The 14,086-nt window shown below is 38.5% G+C and overlaps 1 long non-coding RNA gene across 1 annotated transcript; it reads right to left on the bottom strand.

The window, feature by feature from the left end:
• Window positions 1-11,653: 11,653 nt before the first annotated feature.
• LOC140104509 (uncharacterized) lies at window positions 11,654-12,847 on the bottom strand. The gene is made up of 3 exons (XR_011850356.1): window positions 12,596-12,847; window positions 11,915-12,285; window positions 11,654-11,803 (listed from the first exon to the last, which is right to left on the bottom strand). It is a non-coding gene; the product is annotated as an uncharacterized lncRNA (long non-coding RNA).
• Window positions 12,848-14,086: the final 1,239 nt, after the last annotated feature.

Genomic DNA, 14,086 nt, shown 5'->3' with positions numbered 1-14,086 from the left:
ATTTTATGAGTTTTTGGCAAGTTATTGTTGTCATTTGGTTTAGTTAGAAAAAAAATGTATGTCAATTCCCTTTGTATGTCCATCTGAAATGAAAAGTTTAGGAATATTACACAACTTATAACATGGATTAACAAAATATAACCTCTTGATGTTCCTTTGATTCCTCCTTATAATGTGCACCCAATATCACTGTACTGGGAAGCATAAGATGCCCCTGGGGCACGGATTATTTACTGACTGGCCTGCACAATCCCGGAGACCTCTATAGCTGGGCCATAGGGCTCATGTGACAAATTATGCCGGACACACTGGGGCATATTTATCAATATTTTCTCTACAGAAATATCTCCTAATTTGAGAAAAAAAAAATCTATCGAAAATTCTGTGGATCTAAATTATCAAGGGTTTTAGAAAGTTTTAGACATGCTTACGATTACTTTGACGAAAGGGTAAAGCCAAATAAAATGGGTGTGAAATGAAGGGGAATAGGAAATGAATTCATATACATTTTGATCCCTCTTGGACTGATGTGGCAAGCTCGGTGCAGCGCTGTGGAATCTGCTGGCGCAATATAAATAAAGGAAACACTGCAGTTTCTTCATTTTACTCATGCATCCATATTGAATGTGCAACACCATGGAATTATTGGTGCCCTATAAATAAAATATAATAATTAATTAGTTATAAATTAATACATTTTCCATTTAGGAGCTGTAGCGCCCCTTTATCAAGTGTATGGAACTTCTGATAGATAGCTTGAATGGGGATTGAGTGCCGGGCACAGTCATATGGCAGTGGCTGCAGTATTCCCTAGGGAATACAAGGGCACTTTATTAGGCAGCGAATATTGGATTCATTTGTTCCCCTTCTGTGTGAATTGACTCTAAATTAGGAATTGACACTCTGTGCAGCTGGTATTTTGTGGTTTCATTCATTTTGATCTTAACCTTAAAGTATTAAAGATAAATCTCGTACAATTATGCACAATTTGCCCTTGCATGAATGCCATGTAATTCTGCATATTTAAGTCAAAGTACTTTGTACTATCCCAAAAGTGAACCATATTTCTCCACGCTTATGGTACCATCTTGATGTAATTTAATCCATTGAATTTCCTTACCAAAGTAATGCCCAGAGTCCTTTTCTTCTATGCCTTTCTTTATATTGAATTTTTACATTCTTATTCCAATGCAAAATATTTCCTTACTAAAACCAAACCAGTTAAGCCTGGTTCACGTTCTTCATACTTCTCTCATTAAGTTCAGATGCTTCTAATTATTTGTTTCTTGGCTGCCTGTAAAATCCCAGTACAAATACCAAATGACGGCTGGCCTTAGGGTCCACTCGGAAGCATAACAAACAAATCATTGTCTTCCCTATGGATTTCAGAGGTGGATGCTGTGAATATTGCCCAAGGTGCACTTGGTCTGTAGTGTTAAATACAGTATTAGCATTTGTTATAGTCAATATGCTTAAGTGATTGTTTTTACTTCCTTCTTTTTATTTTACATGGCATTCCCATAATTCATTGGAGGCAACTTTATTAATATGTCTTGCTGTAAATTAACAGACGACATTGTGGAGGGGAAATATGGGGTGCTATAATGCCATAGTGTTATACTTTATAGAATTTAAAGTGTATTTGGACACATTTTAAACAAATATATGTTTTGAACAATTTTGAATATACAATGTATCATAGAAGAGAATTGAGTTGCTACTAGAAGCTGAAAGAGGTTCAAACAATTTGAAGTAGACTGCGAATAGAAAGTTGTATAAAAATGTACAGTCACTACATCTAAAGTATAACACTCAACTATATCTAGATCTTGGACAGAGCAAGGCTTCTGTGATTGTCAATGCATTTAAGCCAGTTTCTAGCATAAAAGCAATGAAACTATTGCAATTTCTTTCTAAAAACCTGCAAAATTTTTCTGCCTGTTTTTATGCAAAACTGAGCCAGGTAGGACCCAGTTTAGTATTGCCCAATGGCCTATACCTTTTGATCTATCCGAAACAAGGGGAGCATGGCCTTTACCATACGCTATGCGCACAAGCGCCGATGTATGATAAATTCCAACCTTGATATCTATGTTAGCTTTTATCTGGTATAGGTTTCTAGTTTTTAGTAAATGGACCATGAAAAATCACAGTTGATTAGACATGTGGGCCTTTAAACAAATTTGGGGCTTATAATGCCAGTACAGTACAGATCTTTTTTGTATATAAAGCACCGATCTTAATAATTTCTCTTTTTTGTCTGAGGTGTTGCATAAATACAACGGAACCCAATAAATTATACTCATTTTTCATTCTTCTAGTATTTCTAACAACCATTTTGACGTGATTTGACTTGATAACAAACCTCAATAGATCCACTAGTAAGCCATACAGAATTTATAGCATTTCACATTGTGTTATCATCTTATGACATTGTGATAGCCACATGGCCATTAACATACAGTGAGGATATTTATTATATTTCTGCACTTCAAAATTCAATTATGGGCGTTGGGAGTTTTGGAATTTTTCCGGTTTACGCCACGCAGTTCAGTTATGAAATTCAGGTGAAAATGTAGGTGTGATTAGTCTGCTGAGCCAGATTTATAAATTGACATTTTTGTTTTTTTAAATACAAAAAGTATCTTAAACATATTTCAGTTAGGGTATGAATAGACACAGGGCGCTGCCATGACATGGCTGTGATGCAGCTGGCCCCTTCAATCATGGAATTGTGAGGATAATTCTTAATGAAATTTGGTAATCGTTTAATGTAAATAGTACATGAAACTGGTATTAAATAATAATTTTTTTCTGAATTATTGTCACTATTCCTTAGTTGATGCAGCCGGCTACATCAGACACCATCTATTCACATCCTTAAAGAAAATCTAGTATTTGATTTAATAGTTTTTTTCAGCAAAACCACTCAGCTCCGAAATTAACTGCTTCACGACCGGCCGCCGTGTATTCATGGCGGTGGTCGGGTCCCAGTGCATGGAGAGGGCTCATGGGCTGAGCCCTCTCCATACCAGTAAGTCTTTGCTGCATATTGTGACGTCATCGGGGAGCGGCGATCCGTCGGCATGGTAGCCTCGGGTGTTCCTAAGACCCAAGGCTATTTCGTTTTAGCTGTTCTGTAGTATGGCAGTATATGGTAGGATCGATCAGACAACCTAGGGTTAAACAACCCTAGGGAGTCTGAAAAATAGTAAAAATAAAAAAAAAAAGTTTTTTAAAAAAAAATTATAATAAAAAAACTAAAAATTCAAATCACCCCCCTTTCCCTAGAACTGATATAAATCTATATTATCAGTAAAAATCATAAACATATTAGGTATCGCCACGTCCGAAAATGCACGATCTACCAAAATATAATAACAGTTTTTCCCTGTGTTTAACCCCGTAATGCAAAACGTGCCCAAAGTCAAAATTGGCACTTTTTTGCCATTCAAGAAAAAATAAAAAATTCTATACAAAGTGATCAAAAGTTTGTACAGTCCTAAAAATAATATAATTGAAAACATCATCAAAATTCGCAAAAATTGACACCACCCACAGCTCCGTACACCAAAGTATGAAAAAGTTATTAGTGCAAGAAGATGGCAAAATAAAAATAAAAATTTGTACAGGAGGTTTTAATTTTTGTAAATGTATGAAAATATTATAAAACCTATACAAATTTGGTTTCTGCGTAATCGTATTTTGATTTTTTTTTTCCCGCTTTACAGTACACGGCAGGGAATATTCAATGCCATCACTATGAAGTGCAATTTGTTACGCAGAAAACAAGCCGTCACACAGCTCTTTACGTGTAAAAATAAAAAAGTTTTAGATTTTTGAAGGTGGGGAGTGAAAAATGGAAATGAAAAAACAGGAAAAGGCCCGGTCCTGAACCGGTTAAACAAGATATGATTCTGCACGAGTGTAGCTACAGCAATCTCAAGGTACATATGTTGGGTTCATAACGCATTAAATGAAATGGTAGATTTTCATTAAATCTACAATTCACCCTAAAAAAAGCTACTATATGAGAAAGAAATCCAAATGCCATTCTTTCTCTTTTTGTTGACACTAAATTACTGCTACTAGATGAAAATGAGATATTATGCAATTGAACAAAACTGGCTGCCACACCAAAAAACCCTTTTTTAACAGGTCGTTACCTGTAGTCACATGGGTTTAAATTTTTATTCTTATTTATTAAATTGCCACTAAAAATGTAGGGAATGTTAAAAAAAATGAAATGTTCTGTTTATGTTCAAGATCAATATAAAAATAGGGCAGTTTTAAACTTATGTGTAGATACAAACTTTGTAGAAAGTGAATGAATTAAATATTTTCATCAATTTAAAATTTTTAAAAAGGAATGCACAATGTTTAATAGAAATAGAATCAACATGATCAAAGCTCCATTCGAATCAAACAGAATATTCACTGTGTTATTTGAACACTGCAGTCATAATTCGGCCTCCACCCAGATTTAATATCAGTCAATAAAAAATTTGGACAATGTTTCTGCCAAAATTAGTTTCATTTTCAATTCAAATAACCATCTGTATAACCTCTTAAATTTTTAAGCAATTGACTTGGATGGGAATTGCAGTAAATGACATGTAACTTACACTACATTTATTGCATAAATTGCAAAAATTATTAGTACTGTATGGTGTTTTAGAGGGAAAAGACTAAGTTTCTTTATAAGAAGCAAAGTTCAGAACACCTGCCAGAAAGTTCAAAATCAGTGTTAAAGATATAAAAATGAGAAAAAAAATTATATTTAATCTATTAGGTCATTGCATTTATTTTTCAATGATTAACTAGAAATATTTGACATCAGGCTCCCCATCTCTTTCAGTCTAATAGAATAGTCAAAGTAAAACATTATGGCTTTAAATAACTTAATGTAGAAAAGTAAAGATTAAAGGGGTTCTACGTCCGTTGTCATCATTGACCAATATCTTTACAATATAAAAACAAGCAATAAATTAATATGCAATAATTATGTTAAATTTAGTTTAGTAAAGAAAATATAAAACCTTTTTTACCTGCTCTGGTGTCCTCCGTGTTCTGAAATCCCTGGTAACGACCTGTAGTTCCTGGCCGGTCATGCGCAGTAGGGGCTAAGGAGCTGCGGGGCCGCTCGTTCACATGTTTGCATTGTGAACACGCACGCACGCCACGTCGAGCATAAAGCATAGGCGCTGCAAATACATTTGTTTGCTCACGCCCGCTCTTGGCCCGGGACACTGGAAGCCATCGCTTGATTTCTCTGCAGCGCTGGAAATCGCATCGCTGGAGGCAGGTAATAGTCCTTCTCTCTGTTATTTACTTATGTCTAACCCCCTGTGCAACCTGGGCATATCACCCCTGGGCAACGAGCATGACCCCATATCACCCCTAGGCAACGAGCATGACCCCATATCACCCCTGGGCAACGAGCATGACCCCATATCACCCCTGGGCAACGAGCATGACCCCATATCACCCCTGGGCAACGAGCATGACCCCATATCACCCCTGGGCAACGAGCATGACCCCATATCACCCCTGGGCAACGAGCATGACCCCATATCACCCCTGGGCAAACGAGCATGACCCCATATCACCCCTAGGCAACGAGCATGACCCCATATCACCCCTGGGCAAACGAGCATGACCCCATATCACCCCTAGGCAACGAGCATGACCCCATATCACCCCTGGGCAAACGAGCATGACCCCATATCACCCCTAGGCAACGAGCATGACCCCATATCACCCCTGGGCAACGAGCATGACCCCATATCACCCCTGGGCAAACGAGTATGACCCCATATCACCCCTAGGCAACGAGTATGACCCCATATCACCCCTAGGCAACGAGCATGACCCCATATCACCCCTGGGCAACGAGCATGACCCCATATCACCCCTAGGCAACGAGCATGACCCCATATCACCCCTGGGCAACGAGCATGACCCCATATCACCCCTGGGCAACGAGCATGACCCCATATCACCCCTGGGCAACGAGCATGACCCCATATCACCCCTGGGCAACGAGCATGACCCCATATCACCCCTGGGCAACGTGCATGACCCCATATCACCCCTAGGCAACGAGCATGACCCCATATCACCCCTGGGCAACGAGCATGACCCCATATCACCCCTGGGCAACGAGCATGACCCCATATCACCCCTGGGCAACGAGCATGACCCCATATCACCCCTGGGCAACGAGCATGACCCCATATCACCCCTGGGCAACGAGCATGACCCCATATCACCCCTGGGCAAACGAGCATGACCCCATATCACCCCTAGGCAACGAGCATGACCCCATATCACCCCTGGGCAAACGAGCATGACCCCATATCACCCCTAGGCAACGAGCATGACCCCATATCACCCCTGGGCAAACGAGCATGACCCCATATCCTCCCTGGGCAACGAGCATGACCCCATATCACCCCTGGGCAACGAGCATGACCCCATATCACCCCTGGGCAACGAGCATGACCCCATATCACCCCTAGGCAACGAGCATGACCCCATATCACCCCTGGGCAACGAGCATGACCCCATATCACCCCTAGGCAACGAGCATGATCCCATATCACCCCTGGGCAAACGAGCATGAACACCTTTTTTACTAGGTCATTGCCTCCTGTGGACTACGCCGTTGACCAGCATTTTTCTAAATTTTTTTGGGAATAAAATGGTCAATGAGGGCGTGTGTGTATTTTTTCTTTCAATAAAATGAATTACAACAGTATGTCTTTGTTTTTTATTTATGCGCTAAATGTGTACGTATAGCCTTAGTAGTGGTGCTGGCTTTTTAGACAGTATGCATTACTAATGGCAGGCCTTAGTGTTATAATAAAAGAGAATATAACACTAATGCCCACATCCATTACCCTGGTACCCAACGCCACCAGGGGTGCCGGGAAGAGCTGGGTACAAACCGATAGATGACCATCGAGTGATGGTCACATATCGGGGCGGCGGCAGGCAGGTATTCTTGTGGTTGAAAATCCCAATAAAAGGGGTCTATTCCACCACAAAAATGACAGCCAGCCGCTGTTTATTTTGTATCTGGCTGTTAGAAAATGGGGTTAACCCACGTCATTTTTTTCCAAAAATTTTGGTGAAAAAAATGACGTGGGATCCCTTCCTTTAGGGGGGATCCCACGTCATTTTTTTCCCAAAATTTTGGTGAAAAAAAATGACGTGGGATCCCCTCCTTTAGGGGGGATCCCACGTCATTTTTTTCCCAAAATTTTGGTGAAAAAAAATGACGTGGGATCCCCTCCTTTAGGGGGGATCCCACGTCATTTTTTTCCCCAAAATTTTGGTGAAAAAAATGACGTGGGATCCCCTCCTTTAAGGGGGGATCCCACGTCATTTTTTTCCAAAAATTTTGGTGAAAAAAATGACGTGGGATCCCCTCCTTTAGGGGGGATCCCACGTCATGTGTATCAAAAACTATTTTAAAACAAAATGATTCATGATTACACACATTTTGTGCATAAATAAATTACATAACAAGGACATTGTTTGAAATTTGTTTATTGAAAAAAAATGTAAAAGAATTCCCTTGTAGACAATTTTATTCACAAACAATGTTTTTATATTGCAGATTCATCATATGAATGAAAGCTTCTTCTACTACTACTACTACTACTACTACTACTTGTGGTCTAATCTGAACACGCACTATTGGCATTCTACTAAATTCAAGCATCTGTACATCGATTTTCTAGGTAAGAAAGAAAGGCTTGATTAAACCATATTTCTGGCTATTCCCAAAATATTTTCAAATAAAATGCCCAAAAAGTTACATATGTAAAATACTTCTAGGTTTTAAAAAATTGATGGCACTTGACATTTTTGCATGTTTTTAAAGGGGTTGTCCGAGTTTTAAAAAAAATATATATATGTGGCCGGGAGAGGGCTGACTAAAACAATAAAGCTGTACTTACCTCCCGGTGCCCTCCCGTATCCAGCGCTGCTGTCGCTCCGGTCCGGGCGCCATGTAAACAAACATGGCTGCCGGAGCAGCGCTGGATTCAGCTTCCGGCCGGCCGTGGCCGGGTACGCCTATCCGTCCCTATACACAGCATTGTGTATGGGGGCCGGAAGGTTGTCTGGTCCGGCTGGAAGCTGAATCCGGCGCTGCTCCGGCGGCCATGTTTGTTTACATGGCGCCCGGACCGGAGCGACAGCAGCGCTGGATACGGGAGGGCACCGCGAGGTAAGTACAGCTTTATTGTTTTAGTCAGCCCGCTCCCGGCCACATATATTTTTTTTATCAAAACTCGGACAACCCCTTTAAATAAATAGATGACATTATTTAGTTCGGATTTATATCATTAGAAATAAAATAAAATATTTAACTGTTTTATGTTTCTATTTACTTTCATTTAATTTTTTTTTTTTTTCTTTGCAGACCAAGAAAAATGCCTTCGTGTATAGTACCGGGATGTACGCATACATGGGGTCACCGAGATGCCAAAATCATTATGCACTGCTTTCCTGCAAATAGAGACAGAACCCGCAATTGGCTCTTACAAGCGCCACACTTGTTTACCAATGTTGAACAGTGGGTAGAGAAAATTATGTTGGGTAAGAAAACCGACGCATACCGAATGTGTTCACTTCACTTCACCCATGATTGTTACTACTATGAGGCTGATAGAAGAAGACTACGTCCCAATGCAGTTCCCACAGTTTTTGAAGTCGATGATCAAATGCTATCTTCAAGTGAACAAGGGACATCCAATGAACCACCGCACCCATCAGCCAAAAAGATAAATATTATGAAAAAAAGTCAAACTTTGACATCTGCATCGCAAATATCTGTGCCAGCGACTCTAAGCTCAGAGGGAGACACACTTACACTGGAGGTTCCATGTGTTATTTATCCTGAAGTTTTTAAAGAAAATCCTGCTTTATTTTACGGAAGCAATGTTCCAAGTGCCACAGAGCAACTGAAGAAACCAACAGAAACATGTGACCGTGCTACAATGACAAAACCTGTGTATATCTACTACAGGGCCATGTCTAAACCACCGCAAAAGTCCATTGGTATTCAATGTGACCTTATCAACACAGGTGCACCCTGTTCAACATTACTGCAAAGCACTAGTACAATTATCAGTTCTACATTACACTCAAAAGAGAGTGCTGGAAAAGGAGGCGATATCTCAGTATCCACAGCAGATGGTGTTGCAACAAAAAATACATTAAAAAGGAAAAACATAAAAGGTACAGCTGTATTACAGCCAGAAATTGATTTTGTGACATCAACACCGGTCAAAGGATTGATGCCTTCTACTACACACTTCGAAGAAGCATTTCTCAGTCCAGTAAATCCATCAGACTCCCACCCAAAAAAAAAAAAAAAAGGATCAACAATTCAGGAAGAAGTTTCATCACTCTCTTCTAGAAGAAATATTTCCGCAGATTTTGAAGAGGTAATGGAAGAGAGCTTTCCAAGTGCACATGAGAAAGACTCTACTTTCACTATTGACCAAATTACGGAGGACACAGAAGAAGAGTCATCATATACAGAAATTGATGATAACATAGATAATTTGTCACACTTTGAATTACTTACTGCAACAGAATCGAACCCAGCTTTGGAAGAAAAATACATAGTCTTTAAAAGTTCATTGAAATATCTACTCCGCTTGATCCCTTGTCCATATCGTAAAACCTGCAATGAAAAACTTCTTCACTTCCGTCGACGACAATTAGGAAGTCTAATAATTGTGGACGTAAAATGTACGAGGGGACACATTACTTGCATATGGCGTAGCCAACCACGAATTAAATCAATTCCCGCAGGGAATCTGCTGCTTTCTGCTAGTGTGCTCATGAGTGGGTCCAATTTCCTCAGAATTAAAAATTTTTTCAAAATTTTCAATCTGTTAGCCATTTCTGGAACAACATATTATGAACATCAACGCAAGTACTTATTCCCAACAATTGATCATTACTGGCGGTTACAACAAAATGACATTATATCGTCTTTTTCCAATAAGGCTATATGTGTGGCAGGAGATGGCCAAGCAGACAGTCCAGGTTTCTCTGCCAAATATACAGTTTACACTATGATGGAAGTGAAAACAAAAAAAATTATTGCTTTTACAGTGGAACAACTAGTTCCTCCAGCTACTTCCGTGTCTCTTGAAAAGATTGCCTTTGAGAAAACTTTGCAATCTCTCCTTCAAAAAGGTGTATTTGTAGGTATCATAGCAACTGATCGCCATGTTGGAATCCGCAAATTACTTCGTGAAAATTACAAAGAAATAATCCATGAATTTGATGTATGGCATATGGCAAAATCAATTGGTAAAAAAATGTTGGCCGCTTCAAAAGTACGTTCCTGCTCTACTCTATCAGCATGGATAGCTCCCATGAAGAACCATTTATGGTGGAGTGCTCGAAACAGTGAGGGTAATCCTGACCTACTAGTTGAAAAATGGGTATCTGTCATCCATCATGCAATAAATAAACATGAGTGGTCTGAAGCACAATTGTACCACAAATGCAGCCACCCACCATTGCCCAACGAAACAAAGTGGCTAAAGGAAGACAGTACTGCGCATCAAAAACTAAAATCTGTTGTGGAGAATAAGGCAATTCTACGTGATATTTGTCATCTTTCAAACTTTTGCCATACTGGAGATTTGGAGGTGTTTCACGCCAGTGTTCTGAAATATAGGCCGAAGCGCATACATTTCTACTTTGATTCTATGGTTGCACGTACTCAACTGGCTATCATAGATCACAATTTTAATGTGGGGAGAGTGCAAGCTACACGTAAAGACAATACGGGAGAAGTTCCGTTAGAAGACTTGAAAAAACATCGTTATGAATATTCAAAGGCTAGAAAGGCCTGGGTCGTGAAAATTTTATACGAGCCCAAAAGGTACGATTTTACAGAAGAAATAAATAACGAACTTCTTCTCTTTGTTGCTGGTGATCGTCAATTTGAATGGGCATCTCATTCAAGTGAGCTTCCAAAAAACATAGCGCCAATACCATGCCCACCAAAGGAGGAAATGTTACAAAAATTTGTCAGCCGTTTTTAGAAAAAAAAAAAAATTTCATTAGGAAATTCTCAAACACTGTAAATATTGTACCATAATGTTTTCAACATATTTGAATACTTTGAAAAGTTGTTTGTCATTTTTCTGGACCATGTTTAGCATCTGTGTTTCTTTATTTGATCTTTTGTCAAATAAATTCTACAATGGTTTGCTTACAACAGTAATAAAATTTATAAAAAAAATGTGATTATTCTAAAATTGTTTTGTGTTTTAATTTTAACGTAGCTAAACAAATGAATGTGTACATTAAAAAATTCTACTTCCAAAAATTATGTTTTCTATTGTAAGTTGTAAAATAAATGAAAATTTAAAAATTATTCCACCACCCACTCTAAAAAATTTATAAAAGCATGCAAAAAAATAATTAATAAAGACTCACATATAGAAATAAAATGAAATTTGAACTTTTTAATTAAATTAGAATAATAATTTATATAACATACAACCGAACAATAGAAGAAATATGTAAAAAAAAACTATATACATTTTAGAAAACCAACTGTTAAAAATTCATGTCTGCATCAACATTGTTTTGCACAAACTCCATATAATAGCGGAAGCCAGTATAGTGACCAGAAACCTCCGGGTAAGAGTCACGTATTTTTCCAACAACACAAGAAGGAATTGGAATACGATAATGCTTTCCCAAATGTCCATGTACCCATGCTGTGTATGACCTATAGGCAGCATACCGTAGCGATCTATAAAATATAGGAATATTCCAAAGAAAATTTTAGTAAATGCATGCAAATAAAAAAATGTATACTATTTCACATGATAATTACTCTGGTACTAGGAATAACAATAAATACCTGTTGGCATTGACGTCTTGAACACGACCTTGGAAAGTGCCAATAAGATACAAAGTATGGATAAGTTGTTCCCTCGAAATGCATCGTTCAATGAACATAGGATGTTCAGTGATACAAGAGATCCCAGAACCATAGAGGTTTTCAAGCTCTTCACGCTCTTTACAGCAAATTGACTCCGGTACAGATTTCATTTGACAACACTTTTGACAATGACACCAGTCAGTGTTGACCAGACGACCTTCAATATCGCTTTCCTCTTCTGGTCTCTCTTCACCTGGAGCCCATTGTGGGTCATTCATGAAGCAGAAGTCCTCTGTGCCGTGTTGAGAACGCACAGTTGCACGAAGTTCAGATATCAATTCTCTGACCTCCTATTTAAAAAACAGAATACAATTAAAAATAATTGTAATTTTATACTTTTCAAAGTAAAGTGAAGAAAAATACATTGAAAATAATGATCCCTTTGATTATAGTCACATGCACTTTTGACCAATTATTATAGATTGAACATACCCTATGCTTTAGTATAGTTCTTCCAGTGTTGGATTAATTAACACAAATTAAAATAGCATTCTGATTTTTGAAAACTGTTCTGATGGTACCACATACAAAGTCATAAAATATAATTCTACCTTATTGTTATTTATAGTTTACATTACTTTCAAAAAATTTAAAACTTACAGGGCTGTACACTGGTGTACTTGTAGCTACATCATCCTCATCGTGATCATCTTCTTCATCTTCTTCCTCTGTAACTGTCTCCTCTTCTTCAGATTCACACGGAGTGACCTACAAATAATTGATAAAGTCAAAATAAATTCATAAATTTATATAAAAATTAGACAAATTAAAAACTTATATTTACCTGTCTGGATAGTAATGACAATTCTTCGGAATACTGATCAATGTTATAATCATCGGATTGTCCTCCTGAAGCCTAAAATAATTTAGAGTATTGAATTTTGCAATATTTTGTATTTTCTTTAAACATTAAAAATAAAAATTTAAATATATATATAAGTGAGTATGATATTTTTTTTAGTGTGTCGCAAGTGCCATCGCAATATGAGCACAGGACGCGTGTGAAAGTGAACGTGTGTACATGACGGCAGTGATAGTGCAGAGTGTTGCAAGTGCCATCGCAATATGAGCACAGGACGCGTGTGAAAGTGAACGTGTGTACATGACGGCAGTGATAGTGCAGAGTGTTGCAAGTGCCATCGCAATATGAGCACAGGACGCGTGTGAAAGTGAACGTGTGTACATGACGGCAGTGATAGTGCAGAGTGTCGCAAGTGCCATCGCAATATGAGCACAGGACGCGTGTGAAAGTGAACGTGTGTACATGACGGCAGTGATAGTGCAGAGTGTCGCAAGTGCCATCGCAATATGAGCACAGGACGCGTGTGAAAGTGAACGTGTGTACATGACGGCAGTGATAGTGCAGAGTGTTGCAAGTGCCATCGCAATATGAGCACAGGACGCGTGTGAAAGTGAACGTGTGTACATGACGGCAGTGATAGTGCAGAGTGTCGCAAGTGCCATCGCAATATGCCACCGCTGTAATATACAAAATATAAATATATAAACGTTTAAAATATATATATATATATATATATATATATATATATATACATATATATATACATATATATATATATATATTTATTTTCATCAATAAATGTTTTCATACAACAGTATTAGTCATTGTACAATATATGAAAAAAACTGTTGTATAAAAACAAAATAATATTTATCTAGAGTGGAAAATATATAAGGAATATTAGGGGTAATTCTAACTTTTATTATGATCTAATTGGGAGGGGAGTATGTGTATACTTACCATTTGTGTGGTGCTTGGTGCAAACACTGTTCGGTGGCCTTACAAATCCAACACAATCAGGAGCGTGCACTATCACTGACGTGCACGCTCCGGATCACGTCAGTGATAGTGCACGCTCCGGATCGTGAGGAACGCCGTCAATTACAATGCATCACGTTTCGTGAGCGCGCAGCGCTCATGGGTAATGCGTGATGCATTATGGAACTTGAAGTTCCGAGGAGGCGCGGCGACGCCATCTTGAAAGCAAAGAAAGAAGAGATTTTTATAAAGGTACAATTTCCTATCAAATTTGAAATTTCTCACTGTTAAAAATTGAAAAGCCTGTGTGT

This window comes from Engystomops pustulosus, chromosome 1 (genome assembly GCF_040894005.1).
Source record: "Engystomops pustulosus chromosome 1, aEngPut4.maternal, whole genome shotgun sequence".
NCBI classification, from domain to species: Eukaryota; Metazoa; Chordata; class Amphibia; order Anura; family Leptodactylidae; genus Engystomops; species Engystomops pustulosus.
Note: the sequence above shows the minus strand (reverse complement) of the source record. Positions and strands in the feature narration are given on the sequence as shown.